This window comes from Mesoplodon bidens, assembly GCF_964165515.1.
Source record: "Mesoplodon bidens genome assembly, chromosome: 2".
Lineage (NCBI taxonomy): Eukaryota > Metazoa > Chordata > Mammalia > Artiodactyla > Ziphiidae > Mesoplodon > Mesoplodon bidens.
In genome coordinates this window covers 129292520-129313006 of record NC_138177.1, presented here as the reverse complement: position 1 = coordinate 129313006, position 20487 = coordinate 129292520, and positions in this window count along the sequence as shown.

The window sequence follows — 20487 nt, the reverse complement described above, 5'->3', positions numbered from 1 at the left end:
GTGGTCCCTACTCTGCTGGTTCAAGAACTTATTAATGACTTTGTAAGTTACCATTCTTTGAGAACATAATTGTATTTTCAATTGGAGTCTTCTAGAGACATGATCCCGTAAGCCAACAGGAAGATAAGGATAGTGGAATTATTTAAGAGAAGATAGATCTACTGACACCCATGAAAAAAACAGCCTATTTCATCTAGAGGTAGGCCAATTCCACTCTGTTTTGTGTCTTATTGGCGCTTCTATCCGAAGCCCCCGTTGATCAGCCATGAGATCCATGGAAGTCATATCCTTGGAAGAGCTTTCATTTTATACCAACCTACCTCTTCTTTACGGACAGAGGCAGAGTCATGGATCAGATGACCTTGAGACTTCCCTCCCAATTCTTGGCATTGAATATCAGAATGATTACAAGCAAAGCGACTACAACCCTTTCTCATTTCTTCAACAACAAACATTTACTAAACTCCTACAGTAAACCAGGCACTGTGCCAGAATCTGAGGACACGAAGCTGAATAAATGCAAAAACAGCCCTCACCAGGGTGCCAACCTCTTTCCATGAAGCTAAGTAAGATTACCACTAAGTTCTAATATTTGAAAGAAAAATAAACAAAAACTTTTTTCAGGCAGTTTCTCATTTGTTGTTCAAATAACTCTGTGATCTAATAACTGATCTGTCCATTTAACATAAGGGGCATCTGAGGCTCCGAGGGCTTGAGGGATTTGCCTAATGTCAAAGAACCATTAAACAGTAGAGCTGGAATTTGAGAGGGCAGGTACATTAAGAGAAGGGTGAACCACTCATCCTTAGTCTCTGCCATTTGTCTTTGGGATTCTGGGCTTGTTTAAATCATTAGTGTGAACCAAACAGAAGTACATATTATATGATCAACTCACCCTAGTCCATCTCATATATCAGATGCTCTCTGTTCTTAGCCCCTTGCTCTCTCTGCTGTGTAACCTAGGATAATGCAAATGCAAAGACAAGGGTGGATTTGCACACTCAAAAAAGACAACACAGACCTTGAGGAGTGTGTCAACTGCTTGAGTCGTTATTGTCCTCTTCATCAGAAGAGCCCTGATTTCACACGTTCATTTCAGAATTAAAGTGGGGGGGTAGTGCATAAAACCAGAAGTCTAGTATTGACTTGAACAGTCTTGAAGCTCCTGGGCTTCTTAGCTAGAGACAATAACTTGGTCAGAGGGGTTTTAGCTGCTCATTCAGGTCCAGAGAGGACTGCAGCTATCTGCAGTTTCCATGACAACCACCTTTTGTTCTATAAGTAGATCTGCCCCAAGCACAGTAGAAGCTTGTAATCAGTTCTTAATAAATGTTCACAAACAAATGATCGATTAATGGAAATACATCTCCCTTCTCCAGTGTACAGCTTTCTCATTCCCAACAGTGAGTGAGTTCTTAAAGGCTTCTTCTGCATTAGAGGGAAATTTACCACAGGGTTCATGGACGCTAACATAAGCAGATTTAAATAAACATTGTCTATGCTGTTATTATCGAACTCTTTCACAAAATAGTCTTTAACTAGAATTCCTCTAGGCCAAACCAATAACTCCATATCAAAACAGTATATCTCTGGTTCTTCCCCCACCTGCTATTGCAGTACTTCCAGTTTCCTCAAACTCCTCCCTGTTTGTTCTGGGAGTCCCCAGGAAGTTGCCCATCTCATGTAGTGCCCTTGGCTACCATTTTCCTGTTTTACTGCTCAGGCTTGTAGCACTGATGTCTTCGGTCATGACCAATGCCAAAGATGATATAACCTTGATATAACCTTGTTTCTGGAGAGTGGTGACCTCTCCATTCCAGATGTGAGCTGACTTTGGCTCAGATTGTAGTCCTTCATAGGGACACAACCTTGGAGGCCCAAACCACCAGTCTGCCATATGTGCTTGGAACTGTATCCGAGGACAACTACAACTTAAACTGTCAAGCTGCAACCCCTGCTACTGCATTGGTTGTAACAGTAGCTACACTAGTCTGGATTTGACCAAAGAGGTGATGCTAAGTGATGCTAGTAACATTTGGGCCTCTTTTATTCCGGTATAAATAGTTAAGATAAACCTAATTCTCATTTGTAGGGTGACTGGAGGAAGGAGAACTGAGCTCGGTTACTCCCTCTCCTGGGAAAAGAAAGACAGAGCAGAAATGTGGGGGACAGTCCCTGGGTGGAACTGAGGGACATATTTCTCTACCAGAAGTTGAGACACACGTCTGACAAGTGCGTTTATAGGAACAATGGAACAGCTGATTTGAAAGGAAGATTCTTTCAGTTGCCACATGTGTTTGTTATTCCCTGCCTTGCTCCATAGAGCAGTTGATGTAACTTTTAGGGATATTTAAAAAGAGCAAAGAAATTTAAACAAGAAGCACATATACATTAAAAAAGACAAACATGATTGGGGCCTAAAACGGAGTTGAAATTAGGCTCAGAAAAAATGTCACTCAAGAGGCTTTGATACACAAAAAGAAAACCTGACTAGTGGGACTTCCCTGGTGGTCCAGTGGTTAGGACTCCACGCTTCCACTACTGGGGGTACTGTTCAATCCCCTGGTTGGGGAAAAAAGATCCTGCAAGGTGCGTGGCATGACCAAAAAAAAAAAAAAAAAACCGGATTAGTTATGGGATCCCTAGATTTCTCAGGATTTGCTTTAAATTTCTCAAGAAAAGACAGCTATTCCTGATACCAAATAGAAATAAATTGCTCCCAAGAGGTCTTATAAAGTTAGCTCCATGAATAATTTTAGAAAATGCAGTCAACAAAACAAGAAAAGCACTCAGTGGGCAGAAGGTGACTGTAAGTACACAAATCACAAAAGATTAAAGGAGTCCCAGCCAGAAACCATAGGCTCTTGCCCTCTTCTTCCCCATCCCCTGCTGGCCTCTCCCTTTCATGTTTTTCCCCTTTATCTGGCACTGCTCTTTCTACCCCTTTTTTAACTCAGTGTCTCTATCCTTCTACCACTCTCTCTCTCCCTCAGTAAAATTGTTTCCTCTTCCTGTCCTGAAGTTCAGAAAGGATGTTGCGGGCTTCCCTGGTGGCGCAGTGGTTGAGAGTCCGCCTGCCAATGCAGGGGACACGGGTTCGTGCCCCGGTCCGGGAAGATCCCGTATGCCGCGGAGCGGCTGGGCCCGTAAGCCATGGCCACTGGGCCTGCGCGTCCGGAGCCTGTGCTCCACAATGGGAGAGGCCACAACAGTGAGAGGCCTGCGTACTGAAAGAAAAAAAAAAAAAAAGTACAGGCAGAAAGGATGTTGCAAGTTATGGGCCTTAAGGCTTTGAGTCAGACCTATGTTTCAACACAATCTCTATCCCTAAATATTGAGCAAGTTTGTTGAATTCTAGCTAAGGTGATCATCTAGTGTTAAGACTTGAAACTTCAGCTGTATACTCGTCTCCCATGTTTGTACATCTGGTCCTGACCTCTCGCCTCAAATCCCGACTATTACATCCATCCATCCAATGCCTCTGAACATCTCCACTCAAATCCAGGAAGCCCCTCAAAGTGTCCACATCCAAGTACCATGAAGTCTGAGTTTTTCCTCCAAAGCTTCTCCCGTCCAAGTCTTCTGCACCTTATGAAATGGTATTCCATTTACCCAGTTACTCAAGTCAGTTTTCTTTCCACCCCCAATCAAATACACTTGGAAACCCGTCTGCTTCACCTTCAAAATAGACCCCCCAATTCAGCCATTTCCTTTCATCCCCAATACCCCAGTCCAAGTTCTCTCTCTCCTGTTCTACTGCTGAAATACCTATACAACCCCTCTATTTCAAATCTTGTCCCACTCACAGTCTAATTTCCACACAGCCTCTGCCATAATCTAGTTAAAACTAAAGCACTATCATGGCACTCCCTTGCTTGAAACCCTCCAGTGCTGCCCTTGTATTGAGTAAAATTTAAATTCCATATCAGGGAGTGGCTTCAAGGCTGTATATAACCTGGCCTATCTCTCTGAACTCATCTCCAACCACTATCCCCTTTATTTATTATGCTTTAGCCATACTGGTCTTGTTATTCCCAGAACAGGCCAAGTTCATTCTCACCTCAGGGCCTTTGAACTTGTTATTCCCACCACCTAGATCATGGTTTCCCCAGGTTTTCATAGGAGTCATTCTCTCCTTCATTCTGGTGATTGAACACCATCCCAGCAGAGCTCCTCCTCATCACCCCACCCCATTACTTTCTATCCCCTCCTTTGCTTTAGTTTCCCTCATAGCACATATTACTTCCAGTTATTTTATACACTTGTTTATTTGTTGATTGTCTGTCTCCCTCAGGCAGGGACCTTGCCTATCTTGTTCCAACAGCACCCTCAGCACCTAGTGACAGTGCCTGGCACATTAGATGAATTCAGTGTATCATTGTTGAGTCACCATTTGCATGTGCCAGATCCACAGTGGAAGTTGAGTATCTGTTAATGAATAAATATCACAGGTGCTGGGGTATAACAGGAAACAGGCCTCCTGTATGCTCATGGCACTTAGCCGAAAAGGCAGCTGTTAAGTACATAATAACAACAAGATAAGAAGAGTGTTATGATAGGGGAAGTAGAAGGACCTGTAATTTAATCTGGTATAGAATTTAACACCTCAATTGTATGGCCTTAAACTAACCACTCCCAGTCCTAGTATCCACCTGTGTGAAATGAGGATACAAATATTATCAGTTGTGTGGTCTTGCAAGGAAGAAAGGGAAATGTATGTAAAATGGTTAGCACATAGTATATGCTCAGGAAGTTTCATCTATTCTTGTTGTTATACAATATTAACATCTGGTATCCCTCATAGAACCCCTCAGCGTCTTTTGAACTACATTCCTATATTTGGGAGAGTGGCTTGCATTCTGAATTCTGCTCTGCCAAGTAAGAAGCCAGAGTCTTTTTTCCAGCCTATCTTGAAGCTCAAACATCAGTACATAAATCTGGGCTTCCCCCAGCAACCTCACGCTCTCTGATTAGGAAGAGAGCAGTGTGATGATGCAGACACCCCATGGACTCCATCTTTTAATAAAAAGGGTGGCTGGAGGAATACACTGAGGAATAACCAGCTTCGGGGTACAGCATTGGCTGAGATTCGGGCATTCTCGATCTAACATCACCCCTGTAGGTTGAGGTATTTATCCCCAGTCGTGGAGTGGTATAAACACCTCGTCCACAGAGGGTTTGAGTGTTCTTTCTGGTTGAATAGCTCCTCACACTGATTCTCTGGTCCTCCTGGAGATTTTGTGAGCTCCCTAAGATCCTTAGTAAATTCCTTTTTGCTTAAGCTAGTTAGGGCGGGTTCCTATGGTTATAGCTAAGAACCCAAGTGACACACAGATTATCTGAATGATTAAGTGGTTGAGGACCCTGTGCTGTGCATACCATGATGTTTACTGATCAGGAGTTTGTACAGGCCAAGGGTATTGAGGAAGGGACCCTCAGGTAGAAGGGCATTGCTATCTCAAAGGCAACCTCCTCCACGCAACCTTTCTTGGTGGCAGCTGAAGGGACTCCCTCCCTCTTCTGCCTCTCACGTTGTTGATGCCACTGATTAGCACTTGTCATAACCACCTGGCCTGGAACATGTTATAATCTGTCACATTCTTATCTTCCCTTTCAGTCTGCATTTATTTGGGTTTCATTGAGCACCTATTATGTGCCAGGCTTTAAAGACACAGCTGGCTTCCAAAAATTTTACAGTTTCCCCAGATAACTAGCCTGCAAGCAACAACTGAAAGGCCCTGTGATATTAGGTCAGCAAGATGTTAGTTTAGCAAGATAATGCAATGACCAAATGCCTAAGCTTTGGGATCAGACTGACCTGGGCACAAATTCTGGCTCTGACATCAGCTGGTGACTTTTGTTAAACTGTTTGATCTCTTAAGCCTCAATTTCCTTACCTATAAAAGAAAGTTAATAATGATTCATACATAGGGTGGTTGTGAAAATTACATAAAATAACGTATATGATTCTTTATAATGTTCAATAAATGTTATTATCATTAACAGCAACAAGTATGGCTGAGGATGCCAGGAAATCCTTCACAGAGGGGAAGAAGCTTGTGTTATTACTTAGAGGAAGCATTCTTAATCCAAGCAGGCAGATACACCTGTTCATTTTGTTTCTTAATCAACAATTATTCATTTTGAAAAAATGGTTTCTTGTAACATCCTGGGAAGAGGAGTATCCTGTTTTGGTTCTTGTATTTCTCAAACAGAGAAAAATGTCAGAAGTTAATCTAGCTCACTCAGGTTCATACTAGTTTTGTTGTTGAAACAGTGAAGGCCTTCTGTGAGAAAAGACTGTGCAGTACATCTGAGTTGAATACCTGCTCTGTGCACAGCCTTGTGGAGGCTTCAGAAATGCACAACTACTTAGAGACACCACTGTGCTCTAGGTAAGTGAGGAGATGGAGATACACAATGTAGGTAGAAACGTTAGAATGATCGTTTCGTGAGGTTGGGCTAGTTAAAGGAATAAAGAGCTCACGGTCAAGAGGAGTGGTCAGAAAATACACCCTAAAGGAGGTGAACTTTAAAGCTGTTCTTCAAAATATGAATAGAATTTAGACAGTGGGTACAGAGGGGTCAAGGGGAAAGTTTCAGGAGGAAGACAAAATATGAGCAAAGGGCTTGGTGGCGAGGACACACAGGCTCATTCAGGAGACTTCAAGCAGTCAGATTCTCTTTGTGCAGAGCATTCCTATGGAGGACCCATGGAAGACAAGGATTTGGAGACAATTGCTAGATTAAGAAGTTTGGATTTCATCCTACAGACAACCAACACCCATTGCATGGTTTTGACGAGAAGATGTTAAGAATATATGCAGACTGTGATAAGAGGACGTGAGGACAAAATAATGGATGCAGGAATTCAAATCAAAGGTCACTGCTGTCATACTGACATAAAATTTTCTTTGCTGTGGGATTCAAAGGAAGGGGTGGATGAGGCAGATAATTTGCCTGAATAATCACCAGCACTTGGTGACTGTAAACTACAGAGAGAGATGAATAATCCCACACAGCATGAGCTGGAGGGGCCCTCAGCCTTGCGGTATTGTCTACAGACCACTTCTAGCAGAATTACTTGGGTGCTTGTTAAAAAATCAGATTCCTGTGCCTTATTTCAACCTACTGAATCAGAATTACAGGGACCAAGACCCTCACAAGTACGCATTTTAACACCAAGTGATTTTTTTTTATGAAATTCAAACAGTTTAATCACACATGTACACTGAGGAATAACATTTTGCTAAAACTGTCTGTTTGGAAATGAGAAAGAAATTAAATGTATAAATTGATCAGTTCCTCTATTTATTATGTCCAATATAAATATTATATAATATGTAAGATGTATTCATTCTTATTTGTGTTTAATATGATGAACCTGTATGATACTAAACCCATTTTTATACCCAAATCTTCCAAGTCATTCTTAATGTCTGTTAAAAGCTTGAGAATCACCTGTCTTAGAGATTATTTGACCAACTGAATTTGTTTCAAAGATGTGGAAATCAGAGTTCAAAGAGGTTAAGTGACACTCCCAAGGTCACACAGTTCTCTGTAACTAGGATGAGATCTTCTAACTCACAGGTTCGACTTGTTCTGCCATGCCATGCAAGACTGCAAGATATCTCATGGTTGGGTGTTGCATGGAAGGTACTATTTCCTCACTTGCAAAGTGAGGAGGCAGAAAAACTAAGGCCTAATGGATGCAGGTGTGACCTGCCTTAAAATTCCAGCAAGCTGTTGTCTCCTTGCTCTGGCAGAGGGAACCATCCTATAGGAGGCTGCTGCTGCTCTCCTGGTCCTCTCACCACAGCCTGACTCTTGGACACTGAGCATGTGGGTTCATGGGAATACCCATGAGTAGGGCCAGATGACCTCCTCAGGGTAGCCTGAACACATGACCACACAGAGGAGGTTGGTCCACACAGACTATCCTGGCTCTGAGACAGACAGCTGTGCAGGGACTTTTCTTGACTTCATTACGCTGGGTACAGCAAGATTTGCGGGACTCCAGTTAACTGCTCTGAGTGTCATCCTCATTGATAAGCCATTTGTTTAGAAGAACGTATACTGAATTTGGAAGGAGAAGATATGAGTTAAAGTTCTTTTCTAGCTGTGTGTTTTGGGCTAAATTAATTTTGATATATTGTTAACATGGGATTAAGCTATGCGAATCCCCCGACTTTGTAGGTTAAAAAACAACAACAGAAGAGTAAGAATAACTTGTTCAAAGTTACACAACATGTTAACTCTCTAAATCTCCATTTCCTCAAAATGAGAATAATAATATCAAGTCTACCTTCCTCACAAAGCTTCTGTATGGCTCAAATGAGAAAATATATATGAAAATACATCGTGGTATTTGATGTGTACATCAGGGGCTTTTAATCTTCTCTTTTCACATGAGTAAGATGGTAGTAATCATTCTCTCTCTCTCACACACACACACATACACACATAATACATGTATAACAATATAATATGATGTATACGTACACACGTAAGATTTATTTAGAAGGACTTTGAGAAGAAAATTATTAACTCAGGGTAAAAATGTGTTTATCAACCCATTTCTGGGCCTACACTATGGACTGTCTTGTGGTTTCCTGGGGCAATTCCTCTACCATAACTGGCCAGCGGTGCTCTGAGCTTTCCCACATACTACATTCTGATAGGCTGTCACTAGCATACCATCTCTATCCTATTCTCTTGCTGTCTGCCTCACCTTTTCTAGGGACAGGGAGTGGGGGGTCTAACACAAGTGTGTTGCATCAGGTTGCCTAAAACAAGGGGAGCCTTAACAGGTATTTGAACTTGGGGTGCACAGCAAAGGGTCAAAGGCTCAGAAGACCAGGGGAGCTTGCAGCTTGGCTATTCCACTTGGAATGGGGTCTTTATATAAATGGCTTGCATTCGTTTAAGGGAAAATACCCAAAGTCCCTTTTTCCCAGCTTCAAAATAGATGAAAGTAGAGGAGGAAAGCAGAGAGGGAGAGAAGATGAATTTTTTTTATCTCTAAGAAATAATTTACAACATGAATATCCTGAATATGAGTTACCTTAGAGAAACTAGAATTTTTTTAATTACAAAAATCATTTTCCTCTCACCTTTTGCAATGTCCCCATTATATAATGCAATCAAGCTCTAAGGTCTTACTCCTGTTTCAGCATTTCTCAATCAGATAATCCCAGAGTGCTTGTTAAAATGCAGATCTGTCGGCTTCAGTCCAAACCAACTGATTTAGAATTATTTGCCGAGATAAGTTAAACAAGCTTCCAATGACATTCTCATGCACACTGGAGTTTGGAAACCACTGCCATGTCTCTCCAAGCACTCGAAATTATTTCCATTTTTTTTTCTCAGACAAAATGATCTGTTATTTTGACCTTTTGCATATTTGTAGCCTTTGGGTCACCATGTCTCTTTACAGGTCACCAAAATCTAGTAGTGTTCAGCGTAAGATGCAGCCAAAGATATTAGATGGAGTAAAATGAAAATATTGCCTCATGTTCTCTACTGTAAATCTTCACTCTTCTCTCTTCCTGTGGCAAGTTTCTTCACAGAGACTCAGCAGTAAAATATACCCATTTTTAAACTTCCTTTCTTATGCACACCAAAGCTTGAGAAACACTGCCCTCCCTGTGGTAGGTGCTGTACAAGCCAATGTCTTTGACTAGTAGGCTGGTTACATGAGAAATTTATGGTGAATGAGTCAGTGGGAGGAAGGAAGATGCAGAGGGGAAGAAAAAAATGACAAGAAAAGAAAGATCTACATGGTTGTGGTATGTCAAGCCAGAAGAATTAGGTTCCAGTCCCAGCTCTGTCATTAACTTAGCATGTGACCTGGGGTGACTCACACTCTTCTCTGGGCCATGGGGTACTCACCTAAAGCCAGGAAGAATTCTCTAAGGCAGAGCTTCCGAAGCTGTGTGCCATGTTACAACTGTGTGCTGCAGATGGATTCCAAGTGTGCTATGAATTACTGAGTCTCTCAACACTCAGCGTGCCCTATGGGACTTGGTAGCTGAGACTCTGGAGCCAGGTGCCTCTAACCAATAGGAGTCTCATCACCGCTCTGTGGGGAGTGGTCTTAGCAGTGCTGGAGTCCAAGCACCAGCCTCACAAACCCCAGAGAAGACAACTAGCACACTGTGCCATATATACCATGTGTTGCTTCACCATGATGACCTGAGTGCGGCCAAGAAGGTGCTCTACAGCCTAGGTATCTCAGCAGCTGGCTTCAGAGCACACCAATAACCATCCTGGATAAAGTCTAAGGACCAGAAGGGAGTTTGTTGCCAGGTGCTCAGGGCTTGAAGCTTAGGCCAAGATGCAGCCAGTTGGGGATAGATGGGTGCAGATATATGGTGGGGCTTTCTGGTCTGCCCAGTGACAAATGGTAGCCCAGGATTTCTGTCTTCACATGTATCAGATTCTCTTGTCCATCTGCAGCTGATAGACAAGAAGTCTATTTAGTGGTTTCCACACTGGCTGCAGGACAGCCACTTGTACAGTACACATGCAATGTAGAAATTCAACCTTCATTATTATTTTGAAAAACAAGATAGATAAAAGTTCAACTTTGAAATACTTTCGCTTTATCATAAGAAATTCAAACACTGATTTATCTGTATAAGAAAAGGATAAGCTATTAGGTTCTTTAATATCAAAAGTTACAAATCTTCAATTGACTATAAACAATGATTTAAATTTTTTTAATCACCTGTTTGTATGACTGAAATTCCTTGTTGATAGAGACCACTAAGAATTTGAAGCGATCATCATTAAAATATCTTGATCAGCATTGCATAAAATCATTTCAAGCATAATATCTGTCGGTAAAAAGGTATGTCAGTGGAAGTAAGTTCAAATTTCTCATTTAAAATTTTGAAATGATTTTATTTAGAACTTTTGTATAAATTTAAGTATTTAATATTCTGTATTTTATTTTTCCTATAAGTGTATAAAGTGTAATGAATTTTTTCACTGAGGCTTACATAGCTATTCTCAGAGTCCCTCCAGTTTACTCCTTGTCCTATACAAATATTTTCATTTTTTATGTGTACAAGGTGTGAGAGGGGTTGGGTACAGTGATCTAGGACAGTGGTTTTCAACAGAGGGTGATTTCACCCCCACCCCCGGGGGACATTTGACAACATCTGGAGACATTTTTGGTTGTCACCACTGGGGAGCTGTTTACTGGCATCTAGTGTGTAGAGGCCAGGGATGCTGCTAACCACCCTACAATGCACAGAACAGTCTCTCATAAAAAGAATTATTGCACCTTTAATGTCAGTAGTGTCAAGGATAGAAACCCTGTTCAGGGAGTCCCTCTAATTCTAAAGTTCTATGATTCTGACCTATAATTGTTCTTGTTGTTCAGAGGAGATTATGATGAGCAATAATGGGTGTGGCTAGGAATGGCCAGCTTTAATCTCCTAACTGCATTTATAATTGCAGACCCAACAGGCAAATAAAGCATGGGGCAGAGCTTCCTGTCTATTCACTGGAAATCCAGCCATGGATATCTGTTTGAGACGGTTTACATTTCAAAGCAGCAGACGTGTAACTTCTATGAATATAACCTAGAACCCCCAGGTAAGCATCTTCTTTCCTTTTACTTGTTTCCATATTCTGGAAATAGCTTTTTTGTTCCATTGGATTAGGACCCATCTTACTTTTCAACAACTTCCCCCTTCCTCAGTCCAGGTCTCACCAGGATTGGTTTGGCTGGGATGTGTCTCCCAATAGGGAGAGACTTCCATGAAAGTTTTTCATCTCATTCCCCCACTCCCAACTCCCCATCCCCACTGCTCCCACCAACAATTTCTTTGGATTTGAAGCCATCCTGTGTTTTGGCATTAATGCCCTACCTTCAGGGCTAAACAGACCTTCCACATCCTCCCTCTTTGATATATCCTCCCTGTTGACTTTTTAGGACTTCAGGACAATTCAAAATGATGGGGGATTAAACCAATCTGGGTGGCCAAACTCCATTATCACTATGGCTCCTACCAGCCCTTCAGTCAATTTTTACAACAGATTCACCTCTGCCACGTGGTACCAATGGCAGGTTTAATGGAGCATTAGATACTTATATTTATCCTAGGATTTAGTTGAGGATGGGCAATTCTACTAATACTTGCTCTTGGATAGAAGAAAGATCAATAGTCCCAGGGTCTGTGCTATGTAAATATAAGCAAGTCATTCATTCATTCAGGGTTTCACTTTGCTCCTATGTGAAAGAGCAATAACAGCTGGAAGGCTGCTGAAATTCATTCCAACTTAAAAAAACTAAAATAAATAAAACACTGAGAAATTTTGAAAAATATATCCATATTAGGAAATGCATGTTTTATGGTATTGACTTGTTGCAAAAAAAAATAAATAAATAAAGCACTGAGAAATTTTGAAAAATATGTCCATATTAGGAAATGCATGTTTTATGGTATTGACTTGCTGCTAATGGTGTCATTTCTACTGAAATGAGGAAGTTGGTTTTTACAGTTGGAGTCAGGAAATAGTTTATATCCTCTGTAGGGTTTAGAGTTCCTGGAAGATAATGGTCACTGATGTGACCTGTGATAGCACTTAAGTGTTGAAGAAACCAATCTATTAATTCACTTAAAGAATAGATATTAGGCCCCTATTATGCTCTTTAAGAACAATAATATTTGTCTCTATTTTGCAGATGAGAACATTAAGGCACCAGATGGTTAAAGGGACTATTCGAGGCAACCTCACAGTTTTTACCAAGGAGGAAGGGGAAAGGCAGCAGGGCCCGAAGAGCTGTGTCCAGAACAATTAAAAACTGCAATTCTCGGTTCCATGATTTGAATCCGGAATGTGTGCTTCTCTGGCTAAAAATGAACTGTTGAGGTCGAATACTCATTATTAACTAACTGCCTTGTTAATTTATAGTGTTAAGTTATTGATAAGAAATAAGAACTTAATGATATTTTTTAAATACTTGATTTATTGTTTTGCTTGTTTGAAAATACTTCTAGGTAATCCTCACCAGCAGGACAACATTCAAAATTTTTCCACAATGCATCCAATATTTCTCCCCCTTTAATTTCCCTTCCATTCTTAGTAGATGAGTGCAATATCAAACTTCCATTCTTGATGGGGATTTGAACTGTGAAGACTGACAGTCCAGGTAAGAAAATGTGTCCTACTGATGTATATCCCAGTTTAGAGACCTCCCTGCCTACCTTCTTTCAGGAGGATCCCTCAGGTGTGGTTCAGTTAGTAACCCCCTAAAGCCTATTCTGTGTTAGGTACCCACTAAACCTCAAAACTCCCAGATCTGTTAGGGTCCCTCACTGTTCAACGTTCCTAACTTGGAAGGCAAATGACCATATTCTCAGGTCTGATTTTACTGCATTTACCTCACATTTTGGTTCCCTAACTAGATATCCCCTTGCAGCGTTGGCAAAGCAAAGCAACTGGCAATGTGTTCGGCAAACTGTCTCCAGGTTCCATACTAGTTAAAGCTCTATATCCTCGCCAACATTTGCCATGGTCCATCGTTTCTATTTTTAGCCACTATAATAGGTTTGTAATAGGATTGTACTTTAGCCTTAATCTGCATCTCCCTAATGCTTAATTATGTTGAGCATCTTTTCAAGTTCTTATTTTCCATATCTACATCTATGTCTATATCTGTGTCTATATCTACCTCTATGTCTATATCTTCGTCTATGTCTATATCTTCGTCTATGTCTATATCTTTGTCTATATCTATGTCTATATCTTCTTTGGTGAAGTGACTTGATTATATATATGATCAAGTCCTTTATCAGACATATGATTTGTAAACATCTTTTGTTAGGCTGTAGGCTGTCTTTCCATTCTCTTAACAGGATTTTTCAAAGAGCACATGTCTTAAAATTTGATGAAATCCAAATTACCAATTTTTATTTTTGCGTATTATGCTTTTGATGTCATATCTAAGAAGACTTTGCCTAACTCAAGGTCACAAAAGTCTCCAATGTTCTAGAGGTTTAGAAGTTGTGTAGTTTTAGGTTTTAAATTTAGATCTATGATCCATTTGGAGTTATTTTTTGTATATTGTACGTGATGTATCAAACTTCATTTTTTGCATATGGATATTTACTTGTTCCAGTACTATTTGTTGAAGATTATCCTTTCTCCACTCATTTCCTTTGTGCCTCATTAAAAATCAGTTGTCAGGGCTTCCCTGCTGGCGCAGTGGTTAAGAGTCCGCCTGCTGATGCAGGGGATATGGGTTCGTGCCCCGGTCTGGGAAGATCCCACGGCTGGGCCCGTGAGCCATGGCCGCTGAGCCTGCGCGTCCGGAGCCTGTGCTCCGCAACGGGAGAGGCCACAGCAGTGAGAGGCCCACGTTCCGCAAAAAAAAAAAAAAAATCAGTTGTCATATACATGTGATCTACTCTGGACCCTCTGTTCTGATCCAATGATCTATTTGCCTATCTTGATGCCAATTATGGCACTGTTTTCATTACTGTAACTTTATCATAAGTTTTGAAATCAGGTAGTACTACTCCAAAATTGCTCTTCTGTTTCAAAGTTACTTGGGCTATTTTGAGTCATTTGCATTTCCACTTGAATTTTACAGTCAAATGATCACTTCTACAAAAAGCTGCCCAGGGACCCCATCCTGCTCCTCTGTGCTCCTCTGCCCTGTCACACCTGAACTCAGGGAGATAAGCAGGGCAAGGGGAGGGCATACCTCATCTGTTGCTCATACCTGGAATATCATTGTCCTTCATTGTCTGATATCCACTGTATTAAAAAAAATCATTTCACGTATTTTGTCTTTTTCTTTGGTTATTTCAGGTAGGAGTGTGAATCCAGTCCCTTAACTCCATCTTAGCTGTCATCAGACTTGTGGTTACATTTGTTTGTTATCTTTTAGATTAAGGCATTGACCTATGTACAGAAAAGACATGATGTCTGAAATTTGCTTCAACATACTCCTGACATCAGAAAATGTGTGAGGTATAGATGAAATACCATCAGCTTCTAGTTGATAACTGTTCATACTGGGTGATGAGTATACTGAAACTAATTATACAGTATGGAGGTTCCTTAAAAAACTGAAAATAGAGCTACATACGACCCAGCAACCCCACTCCTAGGCATATATCTGGAGAAAACCATAATTCTAAAGGGTGCATGCACCCTGATGTTCATTGCAGCACTATTTACAATAGCCAGGACATGGAAACAACGTAAATGTCCATCAGCAGAGGAATGGATAAAGAAGATGTGGCACATATATACAACGGAATATTACTCAGCCATAAAAAGGAAAAAAAAATAGTGCCATTTGCAGAGATCTGGATGGACCTAGAGATTGTCATACAGAGTGAAGTAAGTCAGAAAGAGAAAAACAAATATCGTATAATATCACTTATATGTGGAACCTGGAAAAATGGTAGAGATGAATTTATTTGCAAAGGAGAAATAGAGTCAGAAATGTAGAGAACAAACTTATGGTTACCAAGGGGGGAAGGGATGAACTGTGAGATTGGGATTGACATATATACACTACTATGTATAAAATAGATAACGAATAAGAACCTATTGTATAGCACAGGGAAATCTACTCAGTGCTCTGTGGTGACCTAAATAGGAAGGAAATCTAAAAAAAAATAGTGGATATATGTATATGTATGACTGATTCACTTTGCTATACAGGAAGAAACGAACACAAAATTGTACAGCAACTATACTCCAATAAAAATTAATTAAAAGAATAATCATACTTAAAAAAAGGTTTTTGTATGGGCTTGATGTTTTCCATAAAAAGTTTCCAACGTAAGGGTCTTAATACCTGCCTGTATCATGAGATTGTTGTGAGGATTAAATGTGGAATTATATGTAGAGTGCTTAGCACTATGCTTAGAACTTAATGAAGAGTAGCTATTAATACTACATATGGGATGAAAGCAACCATCAAAGATATACAGAAGTCTGAGTTTAAAAACTTTCATACAGAAACTAACACAACATTGTAAATCAACTATACTCCAATAAAAATTAATTTAAAACAACTTTCATAAAAAACTGATAAAAGCCTTTTCACTAAGTATGATTGCAGCAGTGGTCTCTGGGTCAATAGAGATTCAGTTTAGGTGTCTGCCCCTCCAGGATGTCTCCCAAACCCACCAACTAGATTCAGTGCCTTCTCTCTCAATTGCCTTAACACCCTATTCCATTCACTCCCAAAGCACTTACATATGGCCTGATGGCTCTCCATTTATGTGTCTGTCTCCCATCTCCTGATATCTCCTTATATTCTTCTCTGTATCCTTAGAGTGCAGCATACAGCAGACACTCAAAACATGCTTGTTGAACTGGTTGACATCGTCTTCTCACTTGCCCATCTCTGGGACCCTCTTCTCTGTGTACACTTGGCTCCTGCCTCTATGCACAGTCGGCCCTGGGTTGGTGCTTTCCTGTTACAGGGCCTTGGCCTTCAGTTTCTGCCTATGTACTTTCCCCAGCCCACTATAAGAAGTGGGTATCTTTTCAATTAATTGTACTACCACAGTGCTCTGTGTCTCTCCAATCTTTCTCCAAAGACCTCCTCCTAAGTGGTGGCTTGTTTGAGCCAGGCAGCCAGCACTCATGGTCACAGGAAGGAGACGGCACCAAGGAAAGGGCACTGAGCGTGAGCACAGACCTGCCTGCTGCTTTCAGGCTAATCCAGAGCCTCTCATCCTCTTAGCCTGCATGCAGGTCGACCAAGGTGAAATATTCAACCAAGAAATGAAAGAACTTAGAACCATAAGCTGTTAGGACTGGAGGGCCTTTGAGATCATTGAGCCTGGTAGTTTGTTCAAATTTTCTTCTGAAAGAGGGTAACATTCTTAAAAACAACGACAACAAAAAGATTTTGTTTCCTATCCCCATTCCTGACATGGAGCTATTCTGGTTGAAAGGGTTGGAAGGAACAGTCCTGCTCTCATTCCCCCTCTGCACATCCTCCAAATACACACACACACACACACACACATACACACACACACCTTGGTAGCTGAAAGTATCTCTGAAGAATCCTTAGGTCACTGAGGAACAAGAGAATAATTTGAAAATCATTGGTCAAGCTAAACATTTTCACTTGAGGAAAGTCATAAGGGGATGTTGAGTCTGGGACCCAAAGCCTAGAATTCCTGGTTTCCTTTCTTTCTATTAATTAATCTACAACTGCCACCCCTGACAAAAACAACAAAATACTCCATAGATGTGTCTATCATCCGAATGTCAGAGCTGTAGAAATCTTCCCAGTGTGGATCCAATTTTAGCAGAAGTGTTGCTGGAACAGTCACTGCCTTCAGGAATGAATCAGAGGGAAGGATAAAAAGGCAGAACAAGAGGATTTTTAGGATAGTGAAAAATACTCTGTACGATAATATCAGGATGGATACATGTCATTGTACATTTGAAACCCACAGAATGAACAACACTGAGAATGAATCCTAATGTAAGCTGAAGACTTTGGGTGATTATGATGGGTCAATGTAAGTTCATCAATTGTAACAAGTGTACCACCCTGGCAGGGGATGTTGATAATGTGGAGGGTCTATGCATGTGTCATGTCAGGTAGGGGATATATAAGAAATCTCTGTATCTTCTTAATTTTGCTGTCAACCTAAACTGCTCTACAAAAATAAAGTCGTTTAAATAAAGAATGAATTGGAAATGCTTTCAGCTTTTCTCAGAAAGAAAAGTGCATGATATCCAGATTAAGGTCACTCGAAAAGCTGAGACAGAGAAATATCTCATGCTTGGGAGGCCATAAAGCATCAGAATCTGTATTTGTGAGCGGTTTTACAGCACCATCCAGTGGCACAAAGCAATTCTGTCACTAAAGCTCAGAAACAGGGTTCAATAATTTTTACTTCATAACAAATTCAATCAACAAGTATTTATTTGAAAGCCTTTGATATGTGTGGCTTTACTCTAGCCACTGGGGGTATAACAAGTGTTATTTACAAAAACTTATACACTGATTTCAGAAAGATCTGTCTATGTTAGTTTATAGGCATCCCTAATCTGCTGTCTTCACTACAAAAAGGTGAGCCAGGCTTCTGACAAGTCGCTAAGACAGATTTCCCTCCTCACTCCTTAATCTGTGATCCAAAGTGATCTCAGGCCTTCTCAGAGCCCACAAAATTGAGACCTTTTAAACCCCAAGCTCCTGATGTGGACATTCCTGGGCAAGCAAGACTTTTGCAAAATTTCCCTTGGAATATTACCAGCCAGTTGTTGTTAATCAATCTAAGAATGCAAATGTATATGCTTTCTTGAGTCTTGGAGAGTAAAGCATCTAGATCTGGGTCATTCCCATGGAATCCTAGAATGAGGTAACTTATTATGTGTCTAGGACACAAAAAGTTATCTGATCAATTGTTAAATTTTCTTTCCTTCCAATTTATCACTCCACCTTGTGAGTGCTGATCAGATTCAAGTTGGAAAGAACTGTGGTTTGAACCCCAAATGGGTGGAGAAGGTGTCTTTGCTGAATATCCTGGATTGCTTAGACAGGCCAAGCAGTCTGCTGCTAGGAGAGCTCTTATTTTGCCATTTTCTCTCAATTTTTTTCTGAGTCTAATTCACAGACCATTGGGTAAACCTGAAAAGTTTCTTTGTTCCTAGTGATCAGTTCTAATTCTTTTATTAAATTTGTTTTTCAATTGCAGAGATAACTTGGACAAGTCATTTTGCCCCTCTAACCTTCATTTCTTTCATTAGAAAATCAAAGAGTCTGGAATGATTGCACGTAGATAACCAGAGGGTGTGTTATATTCCTGGAGAATGCATGCAAAAATTTTTTAGAGTTTCAGACAACCCACACTCAGCCTGCCTAGAAAATTTTACCTTACGAAAGAAAGATGTGGTTTTCAATTTCTGGCAATATGGTCAACTAGTTACTTTAAAGGGCCTTCCAGATAAAATATCATTAGATGATGAATTACACAAACACAGTAAATTAATGTTAATGCATTGTAGCACTTATTAGAGTGAAGGGAAATTTATGAGGGTCTAAGAATTAAATAAACAGTAATAGTAACAGTAAGCAAGAAGTAAGCGAGCAGAGGAGGGAGCTGTAAGATGAGATGACCTGGAAGAAAATGTTCACATCCTTGCAATCAACATGCCCAACATAGGCTCTTGGGATTCTCATAGATTTCATTCAATAAAATATAATCCACAATGTTTTTAAAAACCCACAAAACATACAAGGAATAATTGAGAGGCAGCAGAAACAATAAAGACTTAGACCTTCCAAAGACTGCAGATATTGTAATGATATGATGAAAATGTGAAATAACCATGTGTAAAAGGTTCAAAGAAATCAGAGAGAACATAAAAAATAAGGAACAAAACCCAGAATATTAAAAAAGATAAGGCAGGTTTTAGAACTAAATAAGATTCATAGATTTCAAATACACACACAGATCTCAGTGGTTGAGTGAAACAGAAAGTTAAACAGACTTGAAGAGACAATGAGCTGGAAAATAAAATTTGAAGGAATTACTTATAATGCAGCCTAGAGGGATAAAGAGGTGGTATATATGAATAAAAGACCAAGAGACACAGATCATGAAAAACAAATTCTAACATAACTAACCAGAGTCTCACAAGTAAAAATTGGTGTGCAAGTGGGAGGGGGTCTTGAAGAATAGCCATTGAGAGGGTGGGCCCTGGAGCCACAAGGCCAGAACTCACAAGCTGGTGCTCCCATTTCTCAGCTATGTGATTAGAGGCAGGTAACATAAGCTCATTGTGACTATTAAATAGGGATAATAAGAGTCTCTATGGTGTTGTAAGCATTACATTAGTTATTACATGTAAAACACATAGAATATTGCTTTACACAAAAATGTTTTTAAAAATCTTACCCAGTAATTCAGTATTTTTTTCCAGCCAAAGACATGAAGATGTTGTACCTCTATTTGTTCCTCTGAATCTCATGATAAGTTTTGCTTTATAACACTTGATTATAACCACCTGAGGGCTCCCTTTTGAATTGATGACCAAGATCAAGCTAATTCATTTCTAGCTGAATCTATAACAAATAAAAGAAAATAAAAAATTTTAAACAGAGCAAGCAGGTGTTTAGTAATGGAAGCTATAGCACTTTAGCAGTGCATTAGAAAAGTAGCAATGTCTGTTATAAAGACTGACAGAACAACTTAAGAAATGAAGTATGTCCCTGCAAGTAGGAGCTCACAGTCTTTTACTAGTATCAAAAGAAAAAGAAAAAAAAATAAGGTGTACCATGTCCTGTGTTTTTATCTGGAAGGCAAGTTATATAGGTAGGAACAAGCTTACCCTTTGGGGAGAAATGTTTAGTCAAATACCACAGTTTTTATCCAAGAAGTTCTTTTGCTTCAATCTGTAGCAAATAGAGCCTTCCCTCAAAGACTGTGTATTGTTTCTAGGGTTGTTGTAACAAATACCATAGGTTGAGTGGCTTAAACA